The 17,677-nt window shown below is 38.9% G+C and overlaps 1 protein-coding gene across 7 annotated transcripts in view; it reads left to right on the top strand.

The window, feature by feature from the left end:
• Window positions 1-17,677, top strand: part of CDH20 (cadherin 20) — a 204,283-nt gene that overhangs the window by 96,862 nt on the left and 89,744 nt on the right. For 4 of the 7 annotated variants that reach the window (XM_064578803.1, XM_064578799.1, XM_045886612.2 and 1 more), the window contains 2 exons: window positions 8,725-8,748; window positions 8,900-9,021. The exons of 2 other annotated variants lie outside the window; for them this stretch is intronic. The gene's annotated coding sequence lies outside the window, so the exon portion shown is untranslated. The remainder of the gene's footprint in view (window positions 1-8,724; window positions 8,749-8,899; window positions 9,022-17,677) is intronic. One more of the 7 variants, XM_064578800.1, reaches the window with a different exon arrangement.

Raw genomic sequence — 17,677 nt, 5'->3', positions numbered from 1 at the left:
GTGCTTACTGTATCATATACGGAACTTACAATAGACATTATTAAATATTGTTAAATGAAGAACTGAATATGCACACGAAAATGACTGCATGGTGAAAGGATTCATTAACCCCACCGATGCCACAGACAGTAACTGTGACATTTGATTTCTCCTTGCACAGAAATCATTGTTAACTGGTTCAAAGGGGCCAGGCAGAAAGGAAGTTCAGGGTCAGGAGCACCAGCCCTGGGGTCAGGAGCCCGGGTTCGCTACTGGCTCTGGCATTCACATTACCTAGAGCAAGTCACTTTACTTCTCTAGCCCTCAGTCTCATCTATAAAATGAGAGGCTGGACAGTACAGCTTCTAGGGTCCTTTTAGCTCTGGCATTCTTTAACAGAAGATACTCAATGGAGAATTTACTTCTACTACTCTTTTCTCCCTTCAGTGGATTCTCTATTCATTTTATCCACACTGTGTTTTGGGACAGGGTTGATGAAATGTTAAACACAAAGAACCTCAAGGCAGAGCTGCCTAAATTGCTATCACTTGGCACACTTGCCCCAACCAAGCACAGAAGACCGGGGCAGGAGAGTGAGGTGCGGTGGATGACCAAGAATGAGTATTCTGAAGCTAGAAAGTCCCATCAGTGGTATCTCAACAGGAGCATTTCAGCTCAGCTGGCAGGTCTCTAGCTCCTCCATATTCAAACGTGCTTAGGCCTGCTTCCATCTCCCTTGGGCGCTGGTCTCTGCACTACGGCTCCATCCTTGAGTGCCCTTCCGCCTGGATCTCCTGCTTTCTTTCCCCTGGACTCTGCTGACATTGACTGCTCCCAATGGACACAACAGATTTATTCCCTGGCATTGTATGTGCTCAGATGTGAAGATGGAGACAGCAAAAAGAGAGGGGCTGATTCAGAGAAGACAGGGAGGTGGAGAATAATTCTGGAGAGGGTCCTGGCCCTCCCCCAAGCACGTGTGCTCCTGCTTGAGGGACTTCAACACACTTGACACAGGAAGACAGGCAGGCAGAGGTCACCTTTAACAGACAAATCCATAGGGCAAGCCAACCAAAACTATTCAGCATATTTCACATTTTTTTGGTATGTTATTTCAAATCAGTTTTTCTGATAAGTGCTTGTAGATACTGAGAGAGTGGTATATATTCATTTTTAACAAAGAAAAAGTATTCTGTGACTGTCATACTTCCTAAATAATAAAGTGGCAGTGTTCAAGGGAAGACCTATCAAAGAAAGGAGCTATGTTAACAACCAACCACAAAAAAACAATGTCTAGATTCTAAAACTCTCAGAGAAGGGTGTGATGTATATGACACAGGTGACATACCATATATAATAGGGTGTTTAGAACACTTTTCTGTGTAGCCTATTATGTGCAAGCAGAGTCCTGCATTTCTATAATAAAATTAATTTATTCTCTTGTTTAGTTGTTTCAACTCATTTTACAGCTCAAACTAAAAACCATTTTTATAATGTTTTTTTCCTATTTCTACAACACTGTAAACCCAAGGTAACCCTACTAAAAGGGAAGTAGATAAAGTTATAAAACCAAGAGAAGGAGAAATATCACATAACCCCCAAATGTAGTGAACAAAAAGAGGGACAGGTGAGCTGAACAAAAAAATGAAAACATTTTCAGCATATGCCTATTCCAAATAATGTATGTTTCAAGAAAAAATTAGTAATTCCATATTCATCCCAGCATATCAATTGCCACGAGTCTTTAATAGGCTGTTTGGGCTTTTTTCGGCAACAAATTCTTCATTGCATTAATGAGTTTCATCAAGTATTTCAGAAGAGTTTCCCCCATTTTGCCTTCTGAATAGCTCTCCCTGTGGTCAAATATTATTCCTATTTCTTCATTTCTTTCCTATAATAGGATTACACATCATTCCCTTGCCTTAGGACTTTGCTGGGCCTCCAGCAGTTTAGGTCAACTCCACACCACCACACTGATTTTTGGCTTGGCCACGCAACTTCCTTTACAGAACAGAATATTGGTGGACATGATGTGAACAAAGACTTTAAATCTGCTCACATATTTTAGCTTGACTCTTGTGTTTCTGCCACCTGCTGTGAGAAAGCCATGTCCAGGGTAGCCCTTGACCCTAGAATGAGGGACACTTGGAACAGTCCTGAATCCTACCCTCAGCCTGAAGGAGCCAACCTCCTATCTGTGAGGGAAATAAAAATAAAAAAGAAATATTGTAAACCATTAAGAGTTGGGAATTGTTTGTTATACAAGCTTTATTGTAGCCAAAGCTGACTAACATACATATCCTCTGTATCACCTTTCCATTGCTACAACTATGCTCTATAACAAAGCAATACAAAACAGAGAAAACAATGACCATTTGTTGTTATTCATAAGACTAACATCAGCTGGATGGATCCAGCCTCAGCTGGGTTCAATGACACTTACTCATGCATCTGTAGTCAGCTTCAAGCCAGCTAGGAACACTTTCTAATCCTGGCTAGACTCTTCAGTTTATCTGGGAGCTTGGCTGCCGGGATGGGCTTACTCAGCTCCACCCCACAAAGCCCCTCACCCTCCAACGGACGAGGCTTGTTCTCACAGTATAGTTGAGTTCAGAGAGAGAGAGAGAGAGAAAGCATACAAGGCCCAGCCTTTGAACTTCTGCTTGAGGCCGCTCTCACTTCTGCTGCTTTCTACTGACCAAAGCAGATCATAAAGTCACCTGGATTCCAAGTAGAGGAAGAAAACTACACCTCTTAATGGGCGGAGTTACAGTCAGATTACCGAAGATATGGATACAGGGAAGGGTGGAACTTTAGAAAGAACCAAATTAAGGGCTTGGGCTCATCCAGGTACTCTATCCTTTTTATTAGGTGAACTAAATAAGTAATAAATATAAACTGGACACAGGTGTTCAATAAATTACACTGAAGTTGGTGAGACAAAGAAACACTGAATGGTCTTCGTGCCCATAAAATATGGCCATGCTGACAGGAATGGGACCTAGTACCTTCAGTAAAGCCACGGCCTTTTAAGTATTTAATAGTACCCAACTTTGATTCTGCCTTCAGAATTCTTCAACATTCCTATATTCTATTTATACTGTAGAATATTTTACATTTAGTAAAAATGCCTTATTTTTCACTTATACACTTATGTTCTTCTTATATTCTCTCACCCATCATGCCTTGCTTAAAATTCTAAATTCAACTGGCTTTAGACTAAAGAAATGAGGACACCAGCATCCCATCTCTCTCAGCTCAAGAGCCATAAGATCTTATGCTATTTTATGCTAAGTAAATAAATAAAAACCAAGCAAAATGCAAACAAAACTCAGAAAGCACCAAGCAAAGGCCTGGTCATGTGGTCATGGGAATCTGCCAGGCAGGGTTTCTGTTTTAGAATATCACAGTGGTTTCCAGAACTTTACCCAAGTCTGTCTAACTGAAGTCTTACTCAAAACCAAGTCTTATGCATCACAAGTACTGTCTTATAATTCCCAATTTCAATTAGTGTACTTTGTACAACACAATATATTCAAGGCTTTAAACCAATGAAAACCTGGCATCAAGAAATCTGACTAAAACTGGAGACTAGTGTGTGCTTTCCGAGAAGTCAGATCAAAAACCATTTTGTAAAATTTGTAAGGATTAGAGGGAGCAGTGAAATGAGAATCTTTGTAACAAGAAGATCACTGAACCATTAGAAAACCAAAAGGCAGTTTCTAAAGCAGGATTAGGTTAATGGTAATTCATCTCTGAGCAGTAAGCAGTGGTACACAGGGCTGGGCCTCTGAGACACCCTCTTACCCCTCTTACCCCTCGCTGGTTTGTTCTCAGGTCTATAGATTTAATGGCTCCCCAGGTTCCTGGAAAAACAGTGCCTGACAGATTGGCACTGTGGCTTTGCTGTGCATGAAAGAACTTTGGCATAGTCACCTGTCCTCCACTCTCCTCTCCCAATCTCATCACTCAGCAGGTTCAACACACCAAGTTTTTAGTGATTTTTGAGGGAGAGGATATAAGAGAAGACTCCATGAATGGATGGAAGAATAAAGGAAAGAAAAGGAGGAGGATTCTTAATCACACCCCAACCAGTCCTTCTTCCTCCTAGGGCTGAGCTACAATCATGCTTGTTCAGTGACCCCCATGATTCTAAGGGGATATCAAACCAAATGCCCCTAGGGGCCAGTAGGCAACATAAATAAAGTGGGCCCAAATGGGTCCCTTGGGTTCCCTAACGGTATATGCCCAATATAAAAGGGATAGTCACTTCTCAGTTCCCTCTGAGTGTTGCCATGTAGGAATATGGGACCTCAAGACATCAGATGTTGAAGGAACACAAAACAAAGGCGTGATTAAGAGGTATTGGAAATGTAGAAATTTATGCAAAAATCTTTCCACTTAAAATGTTGACAACAGTGCGCAGGCCAAAGAAAACATATCTGCAGGCTGGATACAGTAAGATGGTTCCCTAATTTGCAATTTACGCTTTAGAGCAAGCTACTCAAAGTGTGACCCACAGACCTCTCCACGAACTATTTGTTCCCAATCTGTGACAAGACAGGGAGCCAACACTAGAATGTAAATCATGTAAATCACTAAGAAAACCATATAGTTCAGCTGACATCCTTTCCACAGTGAGATTTTCTTTATAGAGGACACAGGGCACTGATTCTATTCCGGCACAAGCCCCTTATCTCATTGCAGGTGGCATTTTTGCTAGCATTACTCTCTGGACAAACTTTCAAGGACCTTTATCATGGTGCAGTCTCAAAGACTTGGATGGACCCATATCTTGGCTCCCTAAAGCCCAGTACCCTGTAAGGGATGGAAAGGAGAAAGGGGAGACAAAAACTCCAGTAGGGTCTGGGAAGTTGCATATGGATGGTGCAAGACTAAGCCAGGCAAGTAGGACCCGCCTGTTCTCCAGTGGAGCTGAGTGTACAGTGTGGGCAGGCAGGATGGTGGGCAGCCTCCCAGGCCACTTATGCTCTTCCCTCTCTCTCCCCCCACCCTTTTTTTTAAGATTTTATTTCTTTATTTATTTGAGAGACAGAGAGAGCACAAGCAGGGGCAGGGGCTGGGAGAGAGGGAGAAGCAGGGAATCTCAAGCTGACTCTGCCCTAAGCGTGGAGCCTGACGTGGGGCTCGATCCCACAAACCTGAGATCATGACCTGAGCCAAAACCAAGAGTCAGACATTTAACTGTCTCAGCCTCCCAGGCTCCCCTTTCCCTCTCTTAACATACCCAACACCTGCACTCTCTTAGGCACATAAGAGTTTTGCACTTGTATCTAGTCAAGGTATATTGTATGTCATGGATGCTCCTTCTAGTGGGACTTGTCTATTTGTTTATTGTCTATCTCCTCATCACTGCCACCCCTTCCCCAGGCCCCACCATAGATTATAAGCTCCAGGAAGATAGGGGGTCTAGACCAGTGACTAGTACATAGTAGATACTCTGTAAATATCAAATGAATGACTGATGTTATAGCAAAGGTACAGAAGACAGGTGAACACATCATGCTAATTAGATAGGTAAAACAATTAAAAAAAAAAAAGTTTCCAGAGGCTGACATATACCTTTCTAAGGAGCTGTTAAGTATATACCTTGTTATTATGTCCAGGCCAAAAGAGATGCTCAGTAGCCATTAATTATGGAATGGGACATGTTCAAAGGGCAAGATCCTTGAAAAGACTGACATTGGTAGATATGGGAAGAATTCAGGATGCGGGTTCCCAGACATCGAGCTAGTAAATGATTGATTGATAATCTTTTGAGAAAAGAATAATTTCCTATCTAAGGAAATTTGAGAGAGATTCAGCCCAAAGATGGAGGACCAGTGGAGGACCACAAGTCTATGCAAGCCAAAGGGTGCGGCTCATGTGAATGATGGAGAGATTTTCATCTCCCCCTTCTTTAGTGCAATTCCTAAAACTAATCCTGCTTATCAATCATATTACATCCCTTTCAGTCTCTCTACCTTCCTTGTTCTCTCACAACTTCAAATCCATTATGGTGGAGTTTTGTAGCCTTTTCTAATATTTAGAAACTCATTATTTTTCTAATCTCCTAAGCCTATTTCCTCCTATTCTCAGTACTAGTGGAAGAAAGGGGTTGCTCTAAATGTTTTTTTTTTGAAGTCTTTTTCTTACTCTCATCATTCAAAAGTTTCTTCTATTGCAACTTATATTAATTATTAATATCATCCTTCCTGAAACTTCATCACCATCTCTACCAGAACCTTCCTCTAACTGCATCCAAGGTTTCAGTGCTTATCTCAGAATTTTTAAGTCTGCCCTACTCCTGCCAGTAGCCATAGTAAGTTCAGGGGTATCATAGTAATGATCACAAATATAATTAGTATGTTACTACTTGTTGAGTACCTACCATGTGCCAATCACTATGCTAGTGCTAGTCTGTCTTACAGACAGATTCTAATCTCCAACAACCCTGCAAGGTAGGTTTCATCCTCCATTTACACAAGAATGCATGATTCAGACCAGTTCCATAACTGGCCCAAAGCCACACATTTAGTTAGCCAATGGAACCAGAAGGTAAACACAAATATAACTGATGCCACAGCCCAAGCTCCTCCCAGGCTTCCCCAACAATAAAAAAAAGAGCTACCATTTGCTAATGACTATCACAGGACAGCGACTGACTTTATACCAATTATTTCTAAATTGCACAGTAATCCCTGAAGTCCATATCATCCACACTTTCAAGACAGGACAGATGGAGCTCAGAAACATTCTAAGTCACACAGGTGGTCAAAGATCTGAACTCAGATCACCCTGTGTCCAACATTTTTGCTCTCTGGACAGACCACACTGACATACAGAAACATCTCTCTGTTGACCTTGCTGAAACCCTGCTCCCGTTTTCTGTTGCTGCACACAAACCACCCAGATTTAGTGGCTTAAAACAGTAATAATCGCACATTTTCCTCACAAATCCACAATTTGGGCAGGGACCAGCAGGAAAGGCTCCTCTCTGCTCCACATGGCAGCAGCCTGGATGGTGCAACCAAAGGCTTGAGGATCTGCTTCCCAGAAGGTTCCTTTCGGGACTGCCAGAGTACTGCTGGATTTTAGCTGGGAGCTCGGCCCGGGCTGAGAGCTGGCTCACACTGTCAGTGCCTCTCCCCATAGATCTTTCCATGTGACCCGGGCTTCCTCAGAGCACAGTCACTGGGTTCCAAAGAGAAGCATCTCTCAAGAGAGCCCGATGGAAGTGACACTGCCTTTTGCGACCTTGTCGCACAAGCTACACAGCATCACTTCCAGCACATCGTTAGAAGCCAGTCCCTGGGACCAGCCCATATTTAAGGGGAAGTGTATTCAACTGCGCCTCTTATGAGAAGAATATCACAGAACATGCACACCTGTTTTAAAATCGCCACACACACTGCCCCCCACCCTCTCACCCATTTCATCTCTGTTCTGCTAAACTAGCCATGAGAATAATGCACTTCAACCACCTCAGCATCGCTGAGGAAGGCACCAAACACAAGACTTTGACTCTAGGGCTCACACTCTTAAACTGTTTCCTACTCTCAACTCTCTCCCACTACCTTACTGCTCCTGAACTTAACTTTCATCAAGAACTCTAATCCCTTTCTTCACATTCTTCAAGTCCTTCATCTCTCAATTTGGGCTCCAGAGTCAGGAATTTCACATAAGATGCCTCTTCTGGCATCTTATAATTCTTCACATCTCCTTCATTATCTACACCCTTTCCATCACCTTGTCATCTGTCTTCCTTTCCCACAATTCCTCTCAAATTATTTACTCAGAAATTACCAATTACCTCCTAATCCCCCTAATTACCTGCTCTCTTCTCTCATTTTCCTTCCTAATTCTGCATCACCTGATATGGTTGTCTACTCTGTCTTTAAGTTTTTCCCTTTTTCGTATCCTGCGATACGTTTGCCTTGCCTCAATTCATCTCAGTTTAATAGAGGAGCCCAAACACTAACAGGAAGGCCAGTCCTAAAAGCAGAACGAGGGTAAGCATATGATGAATGCTAGCACAGCAAAGCAAGCTGCCATATGTGTAAACCAAGTGACTGTGTTATCCTCACGAGGGGCATGAGACTGAGATGAAAATATTGCAATGGCCAGGATTTGTAAGTCTGCACAGAAGTATCTGCCCCAACCACTGGGATCATGATTCACAGGAAAGAGTTCTATCTTAAGGAGGAATGTAAAGTGGCTCTAAACTTTTCTTGAGCCATGGAACTTTTATATTGTCTAATGAAAGCTCTAGATCTTCCCCTTAGACTAAAAATATCTAGAGACAGAGACACACAAATATTTGAATAAGGAGGCTTAGTGTGTTCATTTGGGGCATATTATATTTATTGAATTTGAAGTGCCCGTGGGACTCCAAAGTGGAGTTTACTAGGAAACAGTTGGACATAGAGTTACATGCTCAGGAAAGAAATTCAAACTAAACTAGAGATTTTGGAGGCAATAAATACAGGCTAGCTAACATCACTGGGTGGAGTTCATAACCCCTACAACATAAATATGGTAGATTGACATGTATGTTAGGAGTAGACTCCTGGGAAACAACAGAAGGTCAAGAGAAAGTAGAACACACAAAGAGACTGGTGAGGAGCAGCCAATAAGTTAAGGGGAAAACCTACAGAGAGTGGTTTTCATAGATGTCAGAGAATTTCAAAAAGAAAGGGGTGTGTAACATTCAGTAACTATTCAATAATTGCCTTTGTCTTATAGGTTGAAGATTCAGCAGTAAAAAAGGTGAGCAAAGTCCATGACCTATGGGATGAACAGACATTTAATTAGTCATCCTGAGTGTGATGAGCTAAACCAACAATGCTCTTTTGGGAAGAGAGGTTTACATCTAAGTTCACATCAGGACTCTATTCCTGTTCTCTGCTTCCCTACACAGCCAGTCTGAAGCCAGCTCACCAACTTTCAGAGGTACCTACCTGTTCATCCCAGTAATATTCTGCCACCTCAGCTTATACCTGCCACCACAACATAGGTCCTGAGCAGCCGATTCCTGCCCACGTGAGTACCTTCTCAGAGTCCTCTGTCACTCTATACCTGACAAGGGCTCTGTGCTGGTTTAAATCCAGGCTCCACTGCTCACTAGCTAAGTAACTCTGAGCAAGTACTTAACCTCCTCTATGAACTTCAGTTTTCTCATCTGTAAACTGAAAGTGATGCTATCTCCCTCCTGCTGATATCACAGGGCATTAAATCAGAAAATGTATTGTAAAGCACAGAACACAATGCTTGGCCGAATGCTCGTTAAATATCAAAACAAAAAGGGAAAAGAAGACTAAGATGTGGTTAGCACAGTTCAACCTCCCTTGATTTGGGGCCGAAGCTACAGAAAGCCCAGCCCTCCCCCATCACAACATTTAAGGGAGTAACAGGAAACTGTGTATTTTGGAATACTTGTGAGAACCTTCCTCCTCTCTCAAATACAAGAGAGAGGTCAAATCATATAAGCTTGAAAAGTGTCCGCCAACTAGGCAAGAACACCTTGGGTGAGTTTCAAAAGCCATTTCAATTGACTAGGGAAGGCAAAGCCAGATATCAGTAAGTTGCAAAGTGAATGGGAAGTGAGAAAATGAAAGTTATATAAACTTCCCTTTCAGGAAGTGTGGCCACAGCCGGCAGCAGAACTGGGCACTACTGAATTTTAATTAGCTTGTGCTCCTCTAAAATCACCTGAACCTTCCCTAAATAGAGCTGAATTGGTCTTCTTGGCCTTATTTGAACAAAATCTCATTTATTTTCTCTCAGATATGCAACAAGTTAAGGTTGTTTTAAATATTCATCCTTTTCTAATCACCAACTCTCTCTATCCTGCCAATTTGATGACATTTCTCTATCAGGAGGAGCGGCTAAATCTCTCTCTTTCTAGAGGTGTTTAAGAAATGGATAGACGTTATTGCTGAAAGGATTAAACTTTGGTTTAAACTAGGTGACCTCTGAAGTCCCTTTCTCAAAAGCAGAAGTTAATGCTCTTCTTCAAGCTCCTCTATCTAAAATCAATTCTAAGTAGCCCTACCTATCTCTTCACTGAGAAAGGACTGATATATTCTTACACTATACTCCCTTTCTGATGGTATCAGATGTGCACCCTGATGCCAGGTACTTAGAGAGGCTCCTGATGGGCTTTCAATTCCACTGCCCCATTTATATTTTGCTTTCAGTGCCAAAAAAGTCAAGAGGACCATATTCACACAGGATTTCTCTCATTAAAGCCAAACATGAGCCTGAACCCCCCACCTTTACCACTCAAACCAATAACGACCTCATTTAATTCCAGCTAGAACAATGTCTTTCACTTAAAATTAATGTCTTGTCCACATAAAATTGAAATACAGAATGCAGCCTTCCTGATGGTAAGTAGAAAGCATAAAGGTGACTTTTAAGGAGATAAATTTATTCTGTCAGGGAAGGAATAAAAACCTTGTGCTATTCACCTGTGACTTGAACACTCCTAAGCAATGAGTTCTTCCTTATTTGTAACTAAATATGATCTGTCACTCAGCCTTCCCTTGCTGTCATGTGTTAAATTAAAATATATCATTAATATATACATCACTTCTGATCCTCACATGGTTAATGGCTATTAAAAGACCAGGCAGTGTGCTGGCGTCCGATAGCCATGCATACAGAATAATATACCATACAAATGGATAGGTGGTAGGGAACATGGTCTTCAAATTACTTAAAATACCATAATTGTATCACCTCCATTTACAGAGAATATCAAGCAAGGCAGTACAAACTGTTTTGAGTTAATGGAATAATAAAGAATTACGATAATCCAATAGAGATTTCTGGAAATAAAATTATATAGAAATATTTGTGTTGTTTAATATGACAGCCCAAATTTTAAAACAGGAAAATATGTTAGATAAATGAACACAGAAGAGGTATTTTCTTCAATGAGTCAAAATCAAGAGTCTTGCATTCAATCCTCCATTATCTCTTTTCTAGCTACAAAAGGAGACAAATTATATTGGCTATTCTCTCAAAGAAAACTTAGCTCAGGCTGTGTTTTTGTTGTATCACTTCCAGTGCAGATGCAACTCATACTTGGGGAATACCTACTAGTTGCCAAGTATTTTATTTAATCCCCACAACAAATGTTCAAAATTTATTGTAGCATCTTCATCATCATCATCATCCCCATTTTTCAGATTGGGAAACCAAACAACAGAACATCTAAGTAACTGGCTCAAAATCACCAGTGAAGACAGTTGATTCTGCCTCTCAATAAGGAAAATAAGGCTCAGAATAGACAACTATCTCAATCAAAGTCAGAAATGCAATCAAACTAAAATTCAAACCCCTCTTTTTTTTTTTAACTTTTTATTATGAGGATACTGAAATAGACATTCAACTAGAGAGAATGGTATTATGAACCCCAAACAAGACTTTTAGTTCCAAGTCTAAAGCCCTTTTTTTTCCTGGAACATGTTTCATTTATGAGATAGAAGTATTTATCACATCAATTTTTCATAGAAATAATTTCACTGCTGTTTTTAATTTTAAAGGTAATACATGTTCACTATAAAACCATTCATCGAAAAAGACATGAAATAACAAGTGTTGGTGAAGATGTGGAGAAAAAGGAACCCTTGTGACTGTTGGTAGGAATGCAAACTGTACAGCTACTATAGAAAATAGTATGGGGGTGCCTGGGTGGCTCAGTCGTTAAGCGTCTGCCTTCGGCTCAGGTCATGATCTCCATGTCCTGGGATCGAGCCCCGCATCAGGCTCCCTGCTCAGCGGGGAGTCTGCTTCTCCCTCTCCCTCTGCCTCTCCCCACTGCTCCTACTCTCTCTCTCTCTCTGTATCTCTCTGTCTCAAATGAATAAATTAAAAAAAAAAAATTCTATTAAAAAAAAAGAAAATAGTATGGAGGTTCCTCAAAAAATTAAAAACAGAATTATCATATGATCCAATAATTCCACTACTATTTACTCAAAGAATACAAAAACACTAATTCAAAAAGATACATGCACCCCTATTTTCAGTACAACATTATTTACAATAGCCAAAATTGTCAATTTTACAATAGCCAAGTGTTCATCAATGAATGAATGGATAAAAAAGATGTGAGATATATATATATTTATTTATATGTATGTACACACAATGGAATATTACTCAGCCATAAAAAAGAATGAAATCTTGCCATCTGCAATAACATGGATTTATCTGGTGGGTATAATGATAAGTGAAATAAGTCAGAGAGAGAAAGACAAATACATATGATTTCACTATGTGGAATTTAAGAAACAAATCAAACAACAATAAAAAAGACAAAAAAAATGGACTCTTAATACACAGAACAGATTAGTGGTTGCCACAGGGGAGGCGTGTGGGGGTGGGTCAAACAGATAAAGGGCGTCAAAAATATACTTATCATGATGAGCCCTAAGTAATGTATAAAATTGCTGAATCATTATATTGTACACCTGAAACTAATATAATACTGTATGTTAATTATCTATCAACAAAACTTTAAAAAATAAAAGATTAAAAAGACATTCATTCAGAAAAGTTTGCCTCTATTAATAGCTTGTGCAAATCCTTCTAGACTTTCTCTACTCAGACATATACATGTATAGAGATACAATTATTTTTTACAAGATGGAATCATACTACATACACTCTTAAAACCTACTAATTTTGCTCTTTAAATGTACAATGGACATATTTCCATTTCAATAAACATTTATCTATAGCTTCATTCTTAATGTTTACATTGTACTCCATGGTATCGATGAACCATCATTTCCTTAACCAATCCTTTGTTGATGAACATTTATGTTTTTTTACCATAAAAACATTGTGGCAAATTTCCTATCTTATACATCTTTCTATTCTTATAAAATTAATTCTTAGAAGTTCCTGGCACATAATAGGTTCTTAATAAATTTGTTGAATTAATAGACGAATGAACAGTGAAATGGTTTGGCCAAAGAACTGGTAAATCTTATATTTTGATATGTATAGCTAAATTACCTCCTTGAAAGCAATTAATCCATCTTCTGTTATTTATGTCTTATTGTTTTAACTTTGTTTATGGTTTAAATATTTCAGGAAGTTTCAAATCTTCTACTTTGTGGTTCTGTCTTAGGGACAGTGATGTGTAGGAGAGCCCAACATCTTGTGAAAGCCAACTGGTGAATTTTCAGAAATTTTGAGAACCAGTTATAAAATGTAGCCATTATTTTAAAACTATGTAAACTTACAATTAAATAATTTATATTTAAAATAGAGATGGGATGCCTGGATGGCTCAGTCGGTTAAGCGTCTGCCTTCGGCTCAGGTCATGATCTCAGGGTCCTAGGATCAAGTCCCACATAAGGCTCCTTGCTCAGCAGGGAGTCTGTTTCTCCCTTTCCCTCTGCCTGCCGCTCCCCCTTGGCCTGTGCTCAGTCGCTCTCTTACAACTAAATAAATAAAATCTTTTAAAAAATTAAAAAAAAATAAAACAGGGTAGTAAATACTCCAGTGCACTACTTCCTAGTTATTTTTCTATATTTTACTATTATCTACACTCTCAAAGTTGTAAGTATCGTATTATCAACCAAGAAAAGAGGCAGAACTGAAATAAAACAAAAGCATTCATTTAGGGTCTCAGAATTACAGTTGAGGGAGCACAGGTTTAGGTAGCAACCTAAACTGTGTCCCACTAGGGAGTAAAAGTCAGGGTTTTGTTTTGTTTTTTTTTTAACACAAAAGGGAATGCTTGTACATGTTGTTTACAAAGAATTTTGATTGGTGTTTGTAGCAGAAAATTAATCTTGGCTAAACATAATTGGTTGCTAAAACTATCACTAAGCAAAAGCCTGTTACTGTAGCAAGTTGCAGATGTTCCTACAGAGTCCTTGGAATGTTTGGCCCAGTTCAGAAGTTCATGTTTTCACCCAGTGAAGACATGCATAAAGCCCATCTCCCCTCAGCTCCATTTTAAAACCCCCTGACAGGGGGCGCCTGGGTGGCTCAGTCGGTTAAGCGACTGCCTTCGGCTCAGGTCATGATCCTGGAGTCCCGGGATCAAGTCCCGCATCGGACTCCCTGCTTGGCAGGGAGTCTGCTTCTCCCTCTGACCCTCCTCCCTCTCATGCTCTCTGTCTCTCATTCTCTCTCTCTCTCAAATAAATAAATTAAAAAAAAAAAATCTAAAACCCCCTGACATAAGTGACTTCGTTTTATTTCACGTTTCACAATATCTGGAGGGTGGAAATAATATATTGTGGTGTGCACTACTCCAATCTCTTTCCAAATCCATGTTCAGTGACTTTATGTTGGTAGCTTAAAATTGGTCATGATAGGAGTTATTTACCTTGGAAATCAGTAAGTGCTATGTATCAGGGTTGATTTAGTGTTCAAGTTGAAAGACTTTTCAGTTTAATTAAAAATTTATATGAGGGTGAGAAGAAGTTTAACAATAAACCACATATCAGATTTAATGGCAATAAATCTACTGGGAAAAGAGCAGATGGAGATGCAACTCCCTTTGTCAAATCATGGCTGAATATGACTGCAGATTTAAAGTTAGAAAAAAAAATCAAGAAAGGCATTCTGAGAAAAACAATTGACTATATGGAATTACACTTATTTACAATAAAGAGAATTGTAAATTTTTATTTTTAAGTTGTGTGCTATGCATCCTTTATATTAGTAAAATCTATAATAAGCATATGTACATATATATATACATACTTTTTTTCAAAGAGCTGGTTGTTAAACATTTAATGGCACATTACTGTTTAGGGTCATATACTGAGAAGCTGATCTTTCTGTATTTATGGTCTCAGTACTGTAATGATTAAATCATTTAGACTGTGATAGACATTTAGACGTAAAATGCATTTAGACTATGTTGTATACCTGAAACTAATACAATATTGTGTGCTAACTGTACTTCAATTAAAAATAATAATAAAAATAAATAAAACACATTAAATACCTGGAAGGGCAAATCCACTCACTACTTTCTCCACCGCTGTCTATACCAGAACTTTAATAAACTCTTTCCAACAATACCTTCCAACAATACACCAGTGATATCTCCTTTCATTCAACTCTTATTTCATATTCATTGTTAGGATCTTATCATTTGCTTCATATATACCCTATACATTTCTAGTATTCATAATTCTATATATTTTACATCTTTGGTTTTTATGTACTTCATACATGGGATTTTTATATTTTTGAAATTACTTATCACATGAGCATGGAGTAATGTACAGAATTGTTGAATCACTATATTGTACACCAGAAACTAATATAATACTGTATGTTAATGACACATACATGGAAATAAAAATTACATGGAAATAAAAAAGTTATTTATCACAGATGTTATACCACTAGTTAGAATTATTGTAAAACTCCTCCACAAAAAACTAAGTTTAAAAGAACTGTCGCAAACCAATTCCAACAGGATGATGGCTGGATCATTGTTCATTTTTTACTATCCTTCCAGGAATTCTCAAGAAACTGGTTATGGTTATTTCTTTAAAATTCCTTTCATATAGAAAGAAAAGTATGAGTTGTTAGAAGTGGAGTTCTAGAATGCCAACCAATATTCATAATACCAATTAAAGCATGAATGTTTTGCCTGCACCAGGAATGGTCATATACAAATAGGTATAAATAAGCCATCTCTAATATTCACCCTTTCTATACTGTAGAATATGAAAATAATATTAGCCCTACAAATGTACTAGCACTTGAATTTCTTGTATTTTTCTTCTACTTAACATGTTTCCCTCTTGGCCATGACTAAAAGGCAGCACAAAGCCAAATTTTATGTCTGAACAGTTTCTTAGTTAAGATGCACACACTATTTTACATTCTCCTTCCCTCCCTCTTTTGGTAATTTTTAATGCACTAGTAATGCATGAATATCTACTGATTTAAAAATTCAAACAAAAATATTTTGGGAACAAAGTAGACACACTTCCCTTCCTTCTTTAATGGCTGGCTATGTCTAAGTTTAAATTAAACTTTTTATTTTGAGATAAATATAGTTTCACATAAAGTTGTAAGAGATAGTTCAGAGAGATCTTGTGTATCACTCAGTTCCTCCACCATCATCCCCCATGGTAACTTCTTGGTAACTATAGTACAAGATCCCAAGCAGGGTACTGAAATTGAAACAAAGTACAGACAGTTTCCACCAACACAAGAACTCCTTATGCTGCCCTCTTACAGGACATCAACTTCCCTCCTGCCTCCACCCATTCCTTAACCCCTAACAACCATTAGTCCAATCTCCAGGTCTATAATTTTGGAATTTCAAGAATGTTATATTAATTGATTCATGCAGTGTGTAAACTTTTGGATTGGCTTTTCTCACTCAGCATAATTCTCTGGAGATTCATCCAGGGTATTGCATATATCACTGGTTTTCTCTTATTGCTGAGTGGTATGCCATGGTGTAGACGTGCCAGTTTGTTACCATTCACCCACTAAGGATATCTGGGTTGTTTCCATTTGGGGGTTATTATGAATAAAGCTGCTATAAACATTTGTGTATAGGTTTTTGTGTGAACATAAGTCTTCATTTCTCTGGGAGAAATGCCCTGAAGTACAAGTGTTGGATAGTATGATAGTTGCATGGTTAGTTTTTTGGGGTTTTTTTGTTTGTTTGTTTGTTTTTACCAGAATGGTTGTACCATTTTACATTCCCACCAGCAATGCATGAGTAATTCAATTTCTCCACATCGTCACCAGCATTCGGTGTTGCCAGAATTTTTTATTTTAGCCATTCTGAAGGGCAATATAGTACTATGGTATTGTGATTTTAATTTGCATTTCTCTGATGGATACTGATGTTGAACATCTTTTCATATGACGGTGCTTATCTGCCATCTGCCACATTGGTGAAATGTTTCTTCATGTCTTTTACCCATGTTCTAATTTAACTATTTGCTTTCTTTACTGTCTTGTTTTGAGAATTCTTTATGTATGCTAGATACTAGTCCTTTGTCAGAGATGTGGTTTACGAAATCAATTCTCCCAATCTGTTGGCTTATCTTTTGTTTTGGTAACTATAGCAAAACCCCACAGTAAGTGGAAATCCAAAAAGTTCTATTACATAAAATGCAGAGTTGTGAATTATAAGATTAATGCAAATCAGTAAATTTCATGTCAGCCTTCCAATACTGGGGGCGGTGGGTGGGGAGCTGGAGGTGGGGAAAGAAAAATGTATTTTCATTTATTAGACATGTAGGAAACAAAATGATTACTGCAGAAAACAACATGCACTCTACCCTGAAATGAGAAAGTCCCAAGTGAAAGGAGTCACTTCCTACCTCATCCCTTCAAAAAATAAAAATGTCTGCCCTTCAGCCACCAACTTCTAAAAACAATATGTGGGTAGAGCACCAGGAACATTTGCCAATCACATTATACCCAAAGAACCATTTTGTAGGATTTCGTATTTTTTCTGTTCTTTTGTTATAAGCCACCTCAAAACATCTTATAAATAGTCCAGGTAGACACGTCAGTACCACCAGAACTGCGTAACTCCATACTATGTGAACGCTGTCCCAGGAGCATAAACAGCATCACCAGGGTTTGTTGGTTCCATGTGTTAAGGTGTTGATTGGGCAAAATAGAGGCATCATTTTCATGGTGCCCTAAAAAACGATCAGTATGTGGTAAGAGAACC

Source organism: Mirounga angustirostris, unplaced genomic scaffold (genome assembly GCF_029215605.1).
Source record: "Mirounga angustirostris isolate CCGP_5_RB_7025 unplaced genomic scaffold, mMirAng1.0.hap1 SCAF_14, whole genome shotgun sequence".
Taxonomy (NCBI): Eukaryota; Metazoa; Chordata; class Mammalia; order Carnivora; family Phocidae; genus Mirounga; species Mirounga angustirostris.
The sequence above is the reverse complement of the archived record's forward strand: the minus strand, read 5'-3'. Positions and strand labels throughout refer to the sequence as shown.